General features: G+C 45.1%; 1 long non-coding RNA gene across 1 annotated transcript; it reads left to right on the top strand.

Moving 5' to 3' along the window:
* Nucleotides 1-2,392: 2,392 nt before the first annotated feature.
* Nucleotides 2,393-3,248, top strand: LOC116037639. The gene is made up of 3 exons (XR_004101907.2): nucleotides 2,393-2,641; nucleotides 2,701-2,703; nucleotides 2,800-3,248. It is a non-coding gene; the product is annotated as an uncharacterized LOC116037639 (long non-coding RNA).
* Nucleotides 3,249-13,647: the final 10,399 nt, after the last annotated feature.

Here is a 13,647-nt window from a genome sequence, read left to right as displayed (position 1 = left end):
TGTGATTTCAGGGCCTAGACTGGAGCAACCTGAGCCGGAGGGGTTAAAGTTCTGAGCTGGTGCGTAAGGGGCGTGAAAGCTGGTCAAATCGTGACGGAGTGTTCATTAATCATGGTCACAGAAGGCTCTAATAAAGGGAAAGAGACAGATTTGATCTCAGATATGGTTCTCTGATCCTCCACCAGGTCTGTAGTGGGCTCCAGATGTGAGGGCCGACAGTTGGAACACACACAAACACATACACACTGGTCCATGCACACGCATTGTCTCGCACGTAACATCCTCATGCATTCACGTACACACACACAAACGCACACACACACACACACACACACACACACACACACACACACACACACACACACACACACACACACACACACACACACACACACACACACACACACACACACACACACACACACATTTTCCTTTCAAAGAGCAGAGATGCAGGGTGTGTTTGTTTTGACATAATGTAGCTCAAATGTGGCATTATTTTATTACTGAGGTGGAGACAGTAGCTTTCACCTGGAAACGTAGACGACAGCCAGGCCTTTGATGCTATTTGCTTTACTGCCATCTAGGGTGTGTCTGTGTGTGTGTGTGTGTGTGTGTGTGTGTGTGTGTGTGTGTGTGTGTGTGTGTGTGTGTGTGTGTGTGTGTGTGTGTGTGTGTGTGTGTTCTTGTAAAACTATATTCGTGGGGTCCAAAAACCGGGAATACAGTATACTTGTGGGGTCCGGACAGCTTCGTCAAAATGCTGGATCCCACAACTTTAAAGGGCTGTTTGAGGGTTAAGACTTGGTTTTAGGATTAGGGATAGAATTAGGTTATGGTTAGGGTGAGGGTAAGGGTTAAGGTTAGGCATTTAGTTGTGATGGTTAAGGTTAGGGTAAGTGGCTAGGGAATGCATTATGTCAATGACGGGTCCCCACAAAGATAGTGCCACGCACTCTGTGTGTGTGTGTGTGTGTGTGTGTGTGTGTGTGTGTGTGTGTGTGTGTGTGTGTGTGTGTGTGTGAGTGTGTGCTTGCATGCGTGTGCGTGCTTGACTTGTGCTGATATGACCTTAAAGCATCTCAACAACAATAGTACATACACCCAGGCATTCAACACATGCAGGTACAGTCAGACACACACACACACACACACACACACACACACACACACACACACACACACACAGCTGCCTGTTTCTCATATGATGTGCTAAACTCTCAAAAACAGCCCTTTATGTGATGTTTCTGTAATTAACCTAACATATCAGTCCTTTTTGTTGTTTAGTTTACTTCAGCGATTGTTTTAGCCAGCAGCTGTTTTTCCTCAGAGATCCACACGAGGGCAACGTTCAAGCAGTTTTACTTGGAATCATGGTCCACGTTTCATAGTTCACACATTCTGGCCAGGAAATCATTTGATCAAGACATATAAAGCACTTAAATTACTGTAAACATGAAAATGTAAGTTTTGTTCATTATTATATGTTATTTTCTTTTTAAATATTGCTCTAAAATCGAATATCCACTTGCTCTTATAAAATTTTAATATTTAACAGTAAAAACATGTTTTCATGATGCATAGCCTTACTCAGTTGCTGTATATCAACCTCATTAGTGTATAAGCAAATAAAATAAAGCAATTTAAGAATGTGATTTATGTGTACTGTAAGTCACTGACTAAATGCATAGACTTATTGCCTAAATACAGCACAACATTGGTCATTAGGAATGCAGTAAAACATACATAAGTATGAGCACAATTTGTTTATAAATCTGAAGCTGAGATGTCTGATATACAAGTCTATACACTGATGTGATTGTTTTGGATGAAGTTTTAGAGAACAATAGGGGAAAATTCTCTTGTCTTTTATTCATCTAGTTATTCTGTCTGGGATTGTGCAGTGCAGCGTTCTTCTAACTGGGGGTTACAGTGCATTAACCATTTACGTACACAGTTAAGTAACAGACTAATCAAGGATGACGGCAGAGGTTTCTTTTTTTTTTTTAGATTATTTTTTGGGGCTTTTTCCCTTTACATAGAGACAGTGGATAGACATGAAAGGGGGAGAGAGATGGGGGATGACATGCAGTAAAGGGCAGCAGGTCGGACCCGAACCCGCGCTGCTGCAGGACTCAGCCAACATAGGGGAAAAGCTCCCACTGGGTGAGCTAGAAGCCGGTTTCTGACAGCCTGTGCACTCCGAAGGTACAGTACTCCACTGCTGTTGATCTGGGTGCTGAGTGGAAGCAGAGCATAGTCAATACATGTGGCCAAGATAGGGTAAGACAGTCAGGTGAATTAGCCAACTATTATACAAATAGTTTTTGTACAAATACAAATATATTCACAACTGCATTTTATTTATATATCTGTTTTGAGCTCATACATGATACTGCATAGGCAAGGCAAATTTATTTATAGAGCACTTTCTCATACACAGAGGTCATTGAAAGTGCTTTACAGGCAGAAACAACAACAACAAATATACAATTGAGATACATGAGAAGACAAACATATTATAAAGGCATAACATAGTTTAAAAACAAATAATAAAGTAATTAAAATGCCATCAAGCGAGACCAATTGAAAGCTCTGGAGAAGAGAACAGTCTTTAACTTAGATTTAAAAATGGTTACAGTTGGTGCATGCCTTAGATCCAGTGGAAGCTGATTCCAGCAGTGGGCAACATAATGGCTGAAGGCCGTTTCACCACTCCTGGAAAGAACTCTGGGCACCACCAACTGACCAGTACCTGCTGATCTGAGAGACCTACCAGGCTCGTAGTCAATAAACATGTAGGCAATATATTTAGGGCCTAGACCATTGAAAGACTTGAAGGCAATAAGTAAGGCCTTGAAATCGATTCTGAATTTAACCGGAAGCCAGTGCAGGGATTTGAGAATTGGGGTAATTTGCTCTCTCCTCTTGGTGTTTGTGAGTATTCTTGCAGCAGCATTTTGGATGAGTTGCAGCTGTTTTATGGTCTTATTAGGAGCATTAATAAGAAGTGCATTGCAGTAGTCTACCCTACAAGTAATAAAAGTGTGAATGATCTTTTCTAAATCATGTTTGGATACAAAGTTTCTGATTCTCGCCATGTTTTTGAGATGCCAGAAAGATAACTTAGTTACCGCTTTAATGTGATGACCAAAATGTAGGTCTTCATCAATTATTACACCAAGATTCTTGACTTTGGTACTCGTTTTTAGTCCTCTAGAGTCAAGGTAAGTACTAAGTGCCAGTCTTCCTTTTTTGTTGAATAACAGAATTATTTCAGTCTTATATTCATTTAGTTGGAGGAAATTTTGTTGCATCCACTGTTTTATTTTCTCCAAGCAAAGACATAGAAAGTCTATAGGAGCATAGTCATTTGATGAGAGTGCAAGATAAATCTGGGTGTCGTCCGCATAGCTATGATAAGAGATCTTATGATGTTGCAGATTATGACAAAGAGGAAGCATATACAGATTGAATAGAAGGGGCCCAAGGATAGATCCTTGTGGAACTCCATATGTCATGGTCGTTCTCTCAGATTCGAGATTGCCCATCCTTACTACATATCCCCTGCCATCTAAGTATGACCTAAAACACCTGAGGACAGTTCCTGAGAGCCCAACCCAGTTTTCTAATCTATCCAGAAGGATTGTGTGATGGACAGTGTCAAAAGCTGCAGTTTAAAATCTTTATTAAAATCATAGTCATACACCTAATTTACTCCCACTTATCTTTAGGCCTCTTTGATTATGATATGTACCTTTGAGTTCTTGCTAAGTTGAATTTCAAAATGCCAAGTTGTCCCTATTACTTTGTTTCCATAGTTATAAATTGTCATCTTTTCTGGTAAGGCAGTGTGTGGGAAGTAGTTTTGACTTTTTTCTGTGTTCTGAAAGAAAAGTATTTTTTTTTTGTAACTTTTTTTCATTGCTGCACTGGAAAACAGTTGCTTTGAGCTGAGCATGTACAGTAGGTGGCACGCCTCAGCATCCAATTTAGCATAGTGGGCGACATGTTCCCTGTACTCCAAAACAGAAAGGCCCTGCTGTCTCCTCAGATGAAAGCAGGTGCAGAGTGACAGGCAGTAAATGTCAGACCGTGGGTCTAGTGAAGGCAACCTGAGCAGCACAAGACTAAAACAGTGAGTCACGGATGTGTCCTGCTGTGCAGTGTGGAGGATGTCAGAACTCCGTAAGGCTGGAGATCATTAGCTCCTAAATCATTAGCCAGATTTAATGTTTAGCAATGATAGTTTCTATGCTAATCTAAGTTCTCCATTTTATAAACCACCAACTGATTTTTCCCCCAAACAAACCATCTGCGATGCCTGCACCCTCACATACTGTACATGGATAAAACTTTGTCAGTATGATCGATGCACTGAGGAATTATTACTGACTTCTACCCAGATAGGTGCACAGACAGGCAGAGAAGCTGGCATGTGTGGATCAATAATGCCAAAACACAGTCAACAGTCCGACCAACAGAGGGATGTTCAGGGACTGTGTTCAAATCTGTTAATTAGGATAAAAGCCCTTGAGATGTACCATCTCGTTTTTGGAGGGGGTGTCTGTCTACAAAACAAAAGACAGACCACATACATTAAATTGATCAAAATATTACAACCACTAGGTGGCCGAAAAGGCCAATAACATAAACAGTAGAGTGAGTGGATCACCAAATACAATATAAATATTAAGTTTTGCGCATTGGGTAGCTCACCTGGTAGAGCGCACGCCCATATACAGTGGCTTATTCCTCGACTCAGCGGCTGTGGGTTCGGTTCCGACCTGCGGCCCTTTGCAGCATGTCATTGCCCCTCTCTCTCCCCTTCCATGTCTAAGCTGTCCTGTCAAAAATAAAGGCCTAAAATGCCACAAAAAATCTTTAAATAAACATACCAAGTTGAAATGGATCTAAAATCAACAGGTAATTTATTCCAATAAGCTGGTGCTTTAAACGTTAAAGATCTGACTGCTGCTTACTGGACTGGACAGAGTTAGCTTTCGTTTAATTCTATAAATAGTCTTTATGTGGGAGAGAACATAGTGTCCAGTCCACTTAGTGTCAAGGTAGTTATATTTTACGTGCTTGTTGTCTGAGAGGAGAGACTATGAAACACTGTTTTGGTTCACAGTGTAGCATTATGCAGCATCTGTTTCCTCTGTTACAAGTTCAGTATTGTTACACAAAGTATAATATTTGATACCCCAATTTAAAGGGAGGATTCTTACTCCTTTAATGTGCAAAAATGGAAATACACGTACAATTACACATGCAGTGCAGTGCAGTTTTTTTTTAGTTTTTTTTTTATAAGGTCTCCCTCTTCTTCTTGTCATGATGTCATCATGGCAGCCCATGCTTCTTTTTGTTCTGTGTGTTTTTGTTTGTTTCCCTCATGTTCCTCCCTCCTGTGCCGATGACTGTGAGCTGTGGGCGCGGCTTAGCTGGCAGGTGGCACCAGGTGAAGCTCATTCCCTAATCACCCTCCTGCAGTATTTAAGGCTGGCTCTGTGATCCACTTGTTGCTAGATTGTACAGTCTACCAGTGTGGTGTAGTTGCACTCCTGGTGCCCTGTGTTGTCTGTTTACCTGGTGTTTTAGCTTGTGTAGCTAAAATATTTTCTGTGTTTATCTCTTGTTGCAGCCTGCCTTGCTTGCTTGCTTGTGCCTGCCTGCCTGCCTGCTTGCTCATCCCACCTGCTCCTCTCTCTCTCTGTAAGGATTGGATTCAAACTCAATTGTTTGTTGTACTCTGGAGGAGGCCTTACCACATGGTCAACGCCACCACTTAACTGGGCACGCTCTGGAGAGCGCACTGCACCCACCACCATCACCACTGGATTCCCTCGACACAACCCTCCTTTTTGCCACCAGCACAATTATTGTATATATTTCACTCATTAAAACACTTAATCTTAATTATTGTGTTTTCGTCTGCTTTTGGGTTCCACCTCCTGTGCCATTCTGTAACACTTCTTCTCATATTCTCGTCTCTCTCACTCCCAAACTATTCTGTGTTGCAGCATCTGATCCAGGGAATCCCAAAGCTGCTTCGATGCAACAGTGGCAGAGTTACTGCCGGCCCACATAGAGAGATGATAACACTGCGGATAGATCAAGAAAAATTCTCATTTACTTAGCCTTCCCCAGCACGGGGGGTGGGGGCAGATCAGAGGAATGAAGAAAGAGAGGCATGTCTGTATCAAATGCTTTGCAGCCTCATGCCAGGAACGTTTTTCCATAGCCTTTACACTAAACAGGATGTGCAGTATGTTGTGCTTTCATGTTTAAAGGGTTTATCTCCAAGCACCACAGAAGCATCTTGGGAAAATATTTTCTCAAATTCACTTTCATTAAGTCATAAAACCCTATATCGGTATTGGGAAATAATGGTTATAGCTTGATTTTATTTTACTGCCTGCATTATTACAGTACATTTATACTTTAGGTGTCCACATTTGGGTACAAAGAAAAATGCCTGATACATTCTTGTATTGTGCAAACTTACAAATAAATACATTAAATAAACCAACAATCAAATTAAACTATTTTTAACTTTGCTCTGAACCTTCTAGAGTAACCTAAAACATATCTGGATAGAAAAAGTTCAAATGACAGAGTGAGGAAGGGAGCCATGAATGGGAAGCATGACTTGATATCCATCCATCTTCGTCCATCCATCTTCGTCCGCTTATCCGGTAACGGGTCGCGGGGGTAGCAGCTCCAGCAGGGGACCCCAAACTTCCCTTTCCCGAGCCACATTAACCAACTCCGACTGGGGGATCCCGAGGCGTTCCCAGGCCAGGTTGGAGATATAATCCCTCCACCTAGTCCTGGGTCTTCCCCGAGGCCTCCTCCCAGCTGGACGTGCCTGGAACACCTCCCTAGGGAGGCGCCCAGGGGGCATCCTTACCAGATGCCCGAACCACCTCAACTGGCTCCTTTCGACGCGAAGGAGCAGCGGCTCTACTCCGAGCTCCTCACGGATGACTGAGCTTCTCACCCTATCTCTAAGGGAGACGCCAGCCACCCTCCTGAGGAAACCCATTTCGGCCGCTTGTACCCTGGATCTCGTTCTTTCGGTCATGACCCAGCTTTCATGACCATAGGTGAGGGTAGGAACGAAAACTGACCGGTAGATCGAGAGCTTTGCCTTCTGGCTCAGCTCTCTTTTCGTCACAACGGTGCGATAAATTGAATGTAATACCGCACCCGCTGCGCCGATTCTCCGACCAATCTCCTGCTCCATTGTCCCCTCACTCGCAAACAAGACCCCAAGGTACTTGAACTCCTTCACTTGGGGTAAGGACTCATTCCCTACCTGGAGAAAGCACTCCATCGGTTTCCTGCTGAGAACCATGGCCTCCGATTTAGAGGTGCTGATCCTCATCCCAGCCGCTTCACACTCGGCTGCGAACCGATCCAGTGAGTGCTGAAGGTCACAGGCCGATGATGCCATCAGGACCACATCATCCGCAAAAAGCAGCGATGAGATCCCCAGCTCACCGAACTGCAACCCCTCTCCACCCCGACTACGCCTTGATATCCTGTCCATAAATACTACAAACAGGATTGGTGACAAAGCGCAGCCCTGGCGGAGGCCAACCCTCACCTGAAACGAGTCCGACTTACTGCCGAGAACCCGGACACAGCTCTCGCTTTGGTCGTACAGAGATTGGATGGCCCTGAGAAGGGACCCCCTCACCCCATACTCCCGCAGCACCTCCCACAGTATCTCCCGGGGGACCCGGTCATACGCCTTCTCCAGATCCACAAAACACATGTAGACCGGTTGGGCATACTCCCAGGCTCCCTCCAGGATCCTTGCAAGAGTAAAGACCTGGTCCGTTGTTCCACGACCAGGACGGAATCCGCATTGTTCCTCTTCAACCTGAGGTTCGACTATCGACCGAACCCTCCTTTCCAGCACCTTGGAGTAGACTTTACCGGGGAGGCTGAGAAGTGTAATACCCCTGTAATTGGCACACACCCTCTGGTCCCCCTTTTTGAAAAGGGGAACCACCACCCCGGTCTGCCACTCCTTAGGCACCGTCCCCGACTTCCACGCAATGTTGAAGAGGCGTGTCAACCAAGACAACCCCTCCACACCCAGAGCTTTAAGCATTTCTGGACGGATCTCATCAATCCCTGGGGCTTTGCCACTGTGGAGTTGTTTAACTACCTCAGCAACTTCCACCAGGGAAATTGACGACAATCCCCCATCATCCTCCAGCTCTGCCTCTACCATAGAGGGCGTATTAGTCGGATTTAGGAGTTCCTCAAAGTGCTCCTTCCACCGCCCTATTACCTCCTCAGTTGAGGTCAACAGCGTTCCATCCTTACTGTACACAGCTTGGATGTTTCCCCGCTTCCCCCTCCTGAGGTGGCGAACGGTTTTCCAGAAGCACCTTGGTGCCGACCGAAAGTCCTTCTCCATGTCTTCTCCGAACTTCTCCCACACCCGCTGCTTTGCCTCTTTCACGGCAGAGGCTGCAGCCCTTCGGGCCCTTCGGTACCTTGCAACTGCCTCCGGAGTCCCCTGGGATAACATATCCCAGAAAGACTCCTTCTTCAGTCGGACGGCTTCCCTGACCACCGGTGTCCACCACGGTGTTCGTGGGTTGCCGCCCCTTGAGGCACCTAAGACCCTAAGACCACAGCTCCCCGCCGCAGCTTCAGCAATGGAAACTTTGAACATTGTCCACTCGGGTTCAATGCCCCCAGCCTCCACAGGGATGCACGAAAAGCTCCGCCGGAGGTGTGAGTTGAAAGTCTGTCGGACAGGGGCCTCCTCCAGACGTTCCCAGTTCACCCGCACTACCCGTTTGGGTTTACCAGGTCTGTCCAGAGTCTTCCCCCACCCTCTGACCCAACTCACCACCAGATGGTGATCAGTTGACAGCTCTGCCCCTCTCTTCACCCGTGTGTCCAAAACATACGGCCTCAGATCAGATGAAACGATTATAAAATCGATCATTGACCTTTGGCCTAGGGTGCTTTGGTACCAAGTACACTTATGAGCATCCCTATGTTCGAACATGGTGTTCGTTATAGACAATCCATGACTAGCACAGAAGTCCAACAACAAACAACCACTCTGGTTTAGATCAGGGAGGCCGTTCCTCCCAATCACGCCTCTCCATGTGTCTCCATCATTGCCCACGTGCGCGTTGAAGTCCCCCAGCAGAACTATGGAGTCCCCCACTGGAGCCCCATGCAGGACTCCATTCAAGGTCTCCAAGAAGGCCGAATACTCCGAGCTCTTGTTTGGTGCATACGCACAAACAATAGTCAGAGTTTTCCCCCCCCACAACCCGCAGGCGTAGGGAGGCGACCCTCTCGTCCACCGGGGTAAACTCCAACGTAGCGGCGCTCAGCCGGGGGCTTGTGAGTATCCCCACACCCGCCCGGCGCCTCACACCCTGGGCAACTCCGGAGAAGAAAAGAGTCCAACCCCTATCCAGGAGTATGGTTCCAGAACCGAGACTGTGCGTAGAGGTAAGCCCCACCAGATCCAACTGGTAGCGCTCCACCTCCCGCACAAGTTCCGGTTCCTTCCCCCACAGAGAGGTGACGTTCCACGTCCCCAGAGCCAGCGTCTGCTGCCCGGGTCTGGTCCGTCGAGGCCCCTGACCTTCACTGCCACCCATGTGGCAGCGCACCCGACCCCAGCGGTTCCTCCCACAGGTGGTGGGCCCATGGGTTGGAGAGAGAGGTGCCACGTAGCTTTTTCGGGCTGTGCCCGACCGGGCTCCGTGGCAAACCCGGCCACCAGGCGCTCGCTGACGGGCCCTCCATCTGGGCCTGGCTCCAGACGGGGGCCCCGGGCTTCCTCCGGGCAGGGTCACATCATCTCTACCTCGTTTTTTCATAGGGTTTTTGAACCATTCTTTGTCTGGCCCCTCACCTGAGACCACTTTGCCTTGGGAGACCCTACCAGGAGCACAAAGCTCCAGGCAACACAGCCCTCAGGTTCATAGGGACACACAAACCTCTCCACCACGATAAGGTGATGGTTCCCGGAGAAGTCATGACTTGATATGATGAGTGTAATTAAGTGAGAGAATGTGTTTTCCATCCAAATGGGCTCATGATATATAAATTTGCACATTTTACAAATTGCCATGGTTTTCCGACTCATAACGACCTGAGCCGTGGCTTTTTGTGTGGGTGTGTGTGTGTGTGTGTGTGTGTGTGGTAGTAGTCACATTTGTTTGGTGGTCCGATGTGACATAACATCACCCTAGGAGTTAAATGACATCACACTTGGATTGCACATCCTATGGGTATTTATAGCTATCTCAGAATCAGAATCAGAATCAGAAAGGGCTTTATTGCCAAGTACGTTGCACATACGAGGAATTTGTCATGGTGTTGTTGGAGCATGTCACACATACAAATATAAGAAGGATAAAAAGAATATAAACAATATAAGTATAAACATATACACACAGTATGTATTAATAACGATAAAATAAAATTAAATAAATAGTAAAATAAGTTAAACAGTAGTAAAAAGGAACGCTACAGCAGAGTAGGTACAGAGTAGGTACAGAGTAGGTACAGTAGGTACAGAGTATTTACAGTGGGGTGTGGAGAGAGTCAGGGTGGATTCCGGGCCTTGTTAATAAGGCTAGTGGCGGAGGGGAAAAAACTGTTTATGTGACGTGAGGTTTTGGTCCTGATGGACCTCAGCCTCCTGCCAGAGGGGAGTGGCTCAAAGAGCTTGTGTCCGGGGTGGGAGGGGTCAGCCACAATCTTTCCAGCACGCTTCAGAGTCCTGGTGGCGTATAGGTCCTGGAGCGGCGGCAGATTGCAGCCAATCACCTTCTCAGCTGACCGAATGACACGCTGCAGCCTGCTCTTGTCCTTGGCAGTGGCAGCAGCGTACCAGATGGTGATGGAGGATGTGAGGATGGACTCAATGATGGCTGTGTAGAAGTGCACCATCATTGTCTTTGGCAGGTTGAATTTCTTCAGCTGCCGCAGGAAGTACATCCTCTGTTGTGCTTTCTTCTATTCTTTTTCTTTCTATCTGAGGGATGTCACAGACTGAACAGGAAACTTAACTTAACTTAAATATTTAATCATGAAGCATACAGTTGCCACAACATCTCTGCCAGGACCAGATGATTTGAAGGCAAGCAGAGTGAAAAATCCACCTGTGAGTGAGATAGACACCTTTATCAAGTGGTGTGACACCAACCATCTTCTTATGTCACAAAAACACACAAGATGGTCCTTGACCCAAGGCAAGTAATTGACCATGAGCCAGTTGTCATCAAAAATCAGAAAATCATCCAGATAACGTCTTACAAATACTTAGGTGTCCATATAGACCATCTTCTCTGCTGGAAAACACACATTGACCACCTGTGCAATAGACTGCAGCAGAGATTATACTTTTTAAGGCGACTGAGACTGTATGGAGTAAGCAGCCAGATCGTGCTCATGTACTACCGGGCGATTCTGGAGAGCATTATCAGATATGAAATCACAGCATGGTTTGCAACTTAACAGTGCAGCTAAAAAGCAGGCTGGTCAGCACACACAAGACAGCTATGAGGATAATTCAACCAGAAGAGACTTTGTTGTAGATATGCAAAATGTATTTGTACGTATGCAAAATATGAAATGTACAGAGTCTTTGGAGATTAGACTCCATCGTTATGAAATATTTTTAAAGGGGTAGAAAGCCAAAAGATATCCCCCCGATGAAGTCTAGACACTTGTGGTGGTGTGAGGGAGCCCGAAGACCGGACCGAGGAGCCGACGGGAGTGGTCTGCCGGAGGAGGACCCAGGGAGCCATGTGTGATGAAGACTGGAGGTGGAAAGGGAGGAGGAGGGTTGTGCTCTCTGCCTGAAATGACAACTGAGCAGTAGAGAGAAGACAGGTTTAAAACAGGGATGTCATGCTGTGATTGGCTCGTGAAATTCATGGCCGCTTCTTTTCAATTCAAGTGAACGCCTCTAACAGCTGTTCAGTTTTAGAAGAAAGAGAAAAGTGATGAATTAAGAAGACATTCCTGAAGGAAGTTACGCTGTGCTTCATTAGGGAGGAAACAGTACAAGCCCATGCAGAGCCTGTACAAGCAAGCAGTCAGAAAACAAGCCGAAAGAATCACTGCAGACTCTCTACACCCTCTCTTTCCTGAATACAAACTTCTGCCATCAGGGAGAAGATTCCGTGTGCCGAGATGTAAAACAAAAGTTATTGTTTATTCCAACTTCCGTCAAGCTGAACTCCAATAGTAAATCTTAGCCCAGCAGAGCAGGGGTGCAATAAATACACCAGCACTTTTTGCACTTAGCACTTTAATTATTAGTGTTAATTCTTAGGATGTTGTGTTGTCTGTGCTGTCATGTGTGTCCTTCTTTTGTGTAAGATGCTTTGCTGATCTCATTTTTATGTTGATTTTATTTTATTGTATTTTATTTTATGTTGATTTTAGAATGTTTTTTTCTGTTACATGTTTATGTTGTGAAGCAACAGATTGTAGCACTATGTCCAAGACAAATTTCCCCTCGGGGACAATAAAGTGTATTCTATTCTATTCTATTCTATTCTATTCACCCTACCATCCTTCAAACAGGCCCTCAAAACTCACCTTTTCGAACTTGCTTTTTCCTGTTAACAGACATTTCCAGTTTTTCCCTCCTTTTCATTGCCCACCTCTTTTGCTTGCCTCTGCTTGTCCATGTACCTATGTGTTTTCTTTTCTTTTGTCTGTTATGTAACCTTGTCTATGTACCTTGTCTGTTTGTTGTATCTATGTAACAAAACAAAACAAAACAAACTGTAAAGCGTCTAGTCTAGAAAAGCACTATAAAAAATAAATGTATTATTATTATTATTATTATTTTGCCTGGAAACGCTTCCAACACGCTTGCTATTTCTAGCATGCACACGTTTTCGCGCCTGAGACGTGCGGGTCACGCAGGCAGTGTGCAAGCTCTAACCTGTTAACATGGGAGCCGAAATAAAAACGGACACGCCACACAGCTGACACACTCATGCCACGCAGGTAGTGTGCAAGAGCCCTTATGCAACTAATTACATGTACCATACACCACAGGCTGCTGCTATCCACTTACAGTAATTTAATCTAATCATACAACTAAAAAAAGATGGAAAATAGAGGAAATAGGCTAGTTGGCAATATGACATGATTAATATAATAAGTTTGAAGCTCATGCTTCAAGTTGTTTTTTTTTTGGTAAAAAGGATTCAGGGAACCGTTTGCCGATAGAATTCTCTCCTGTATCATTTCCCTGGCTGTGGTTGTGCATAAACTTCAAATGCAGCGGCCAATAGCCATGTGCGTTCACAAGAGTGGCAGCCAACCTCTCCCTCCTTGCAGCTGCCGCTAGCGCCTGCCTCTGCGACATAACTAAAATCAATGTAGACAGATTTTCATTCCAGCAAAGTATGAAAATCACAATGCAGTGGATTTTTAATGTTGCTTTAGATACTTGTTTCCTCTTTATTTTGTTTCACAGTTATGTGAATGTGATGTGGTGTCTGTCAGCAGGATGAAAACTCTCATAACATATACATAACATATATATATATATAAACATATATGTAATCATCGTTTGTGTCTTTTTCAAAGAAATAAATACTCAAAAACTCAATAAAATCCACATCC

The sequence above is a fragment of the Sander lucioperca genome, chromosome 3, assembly GCF_008315115.2.
Source record: "Sander lucioperca isolate FBNREF2018 chromosome 3, SLUC_FBN_1.2, whole genome shotgun sequence".
Classification (NCBI taxonomy): domain Eukaryota; kingdom Metazoa; phylum Chordata; class Actinopteri; order Perciformes; family Percidae; genus Sander; species Sander lucioperca.
Note: the sequence above shows the minus strand (reverse complement) of the source record. Positions and strands in the feature narration are given on the sequence as shown.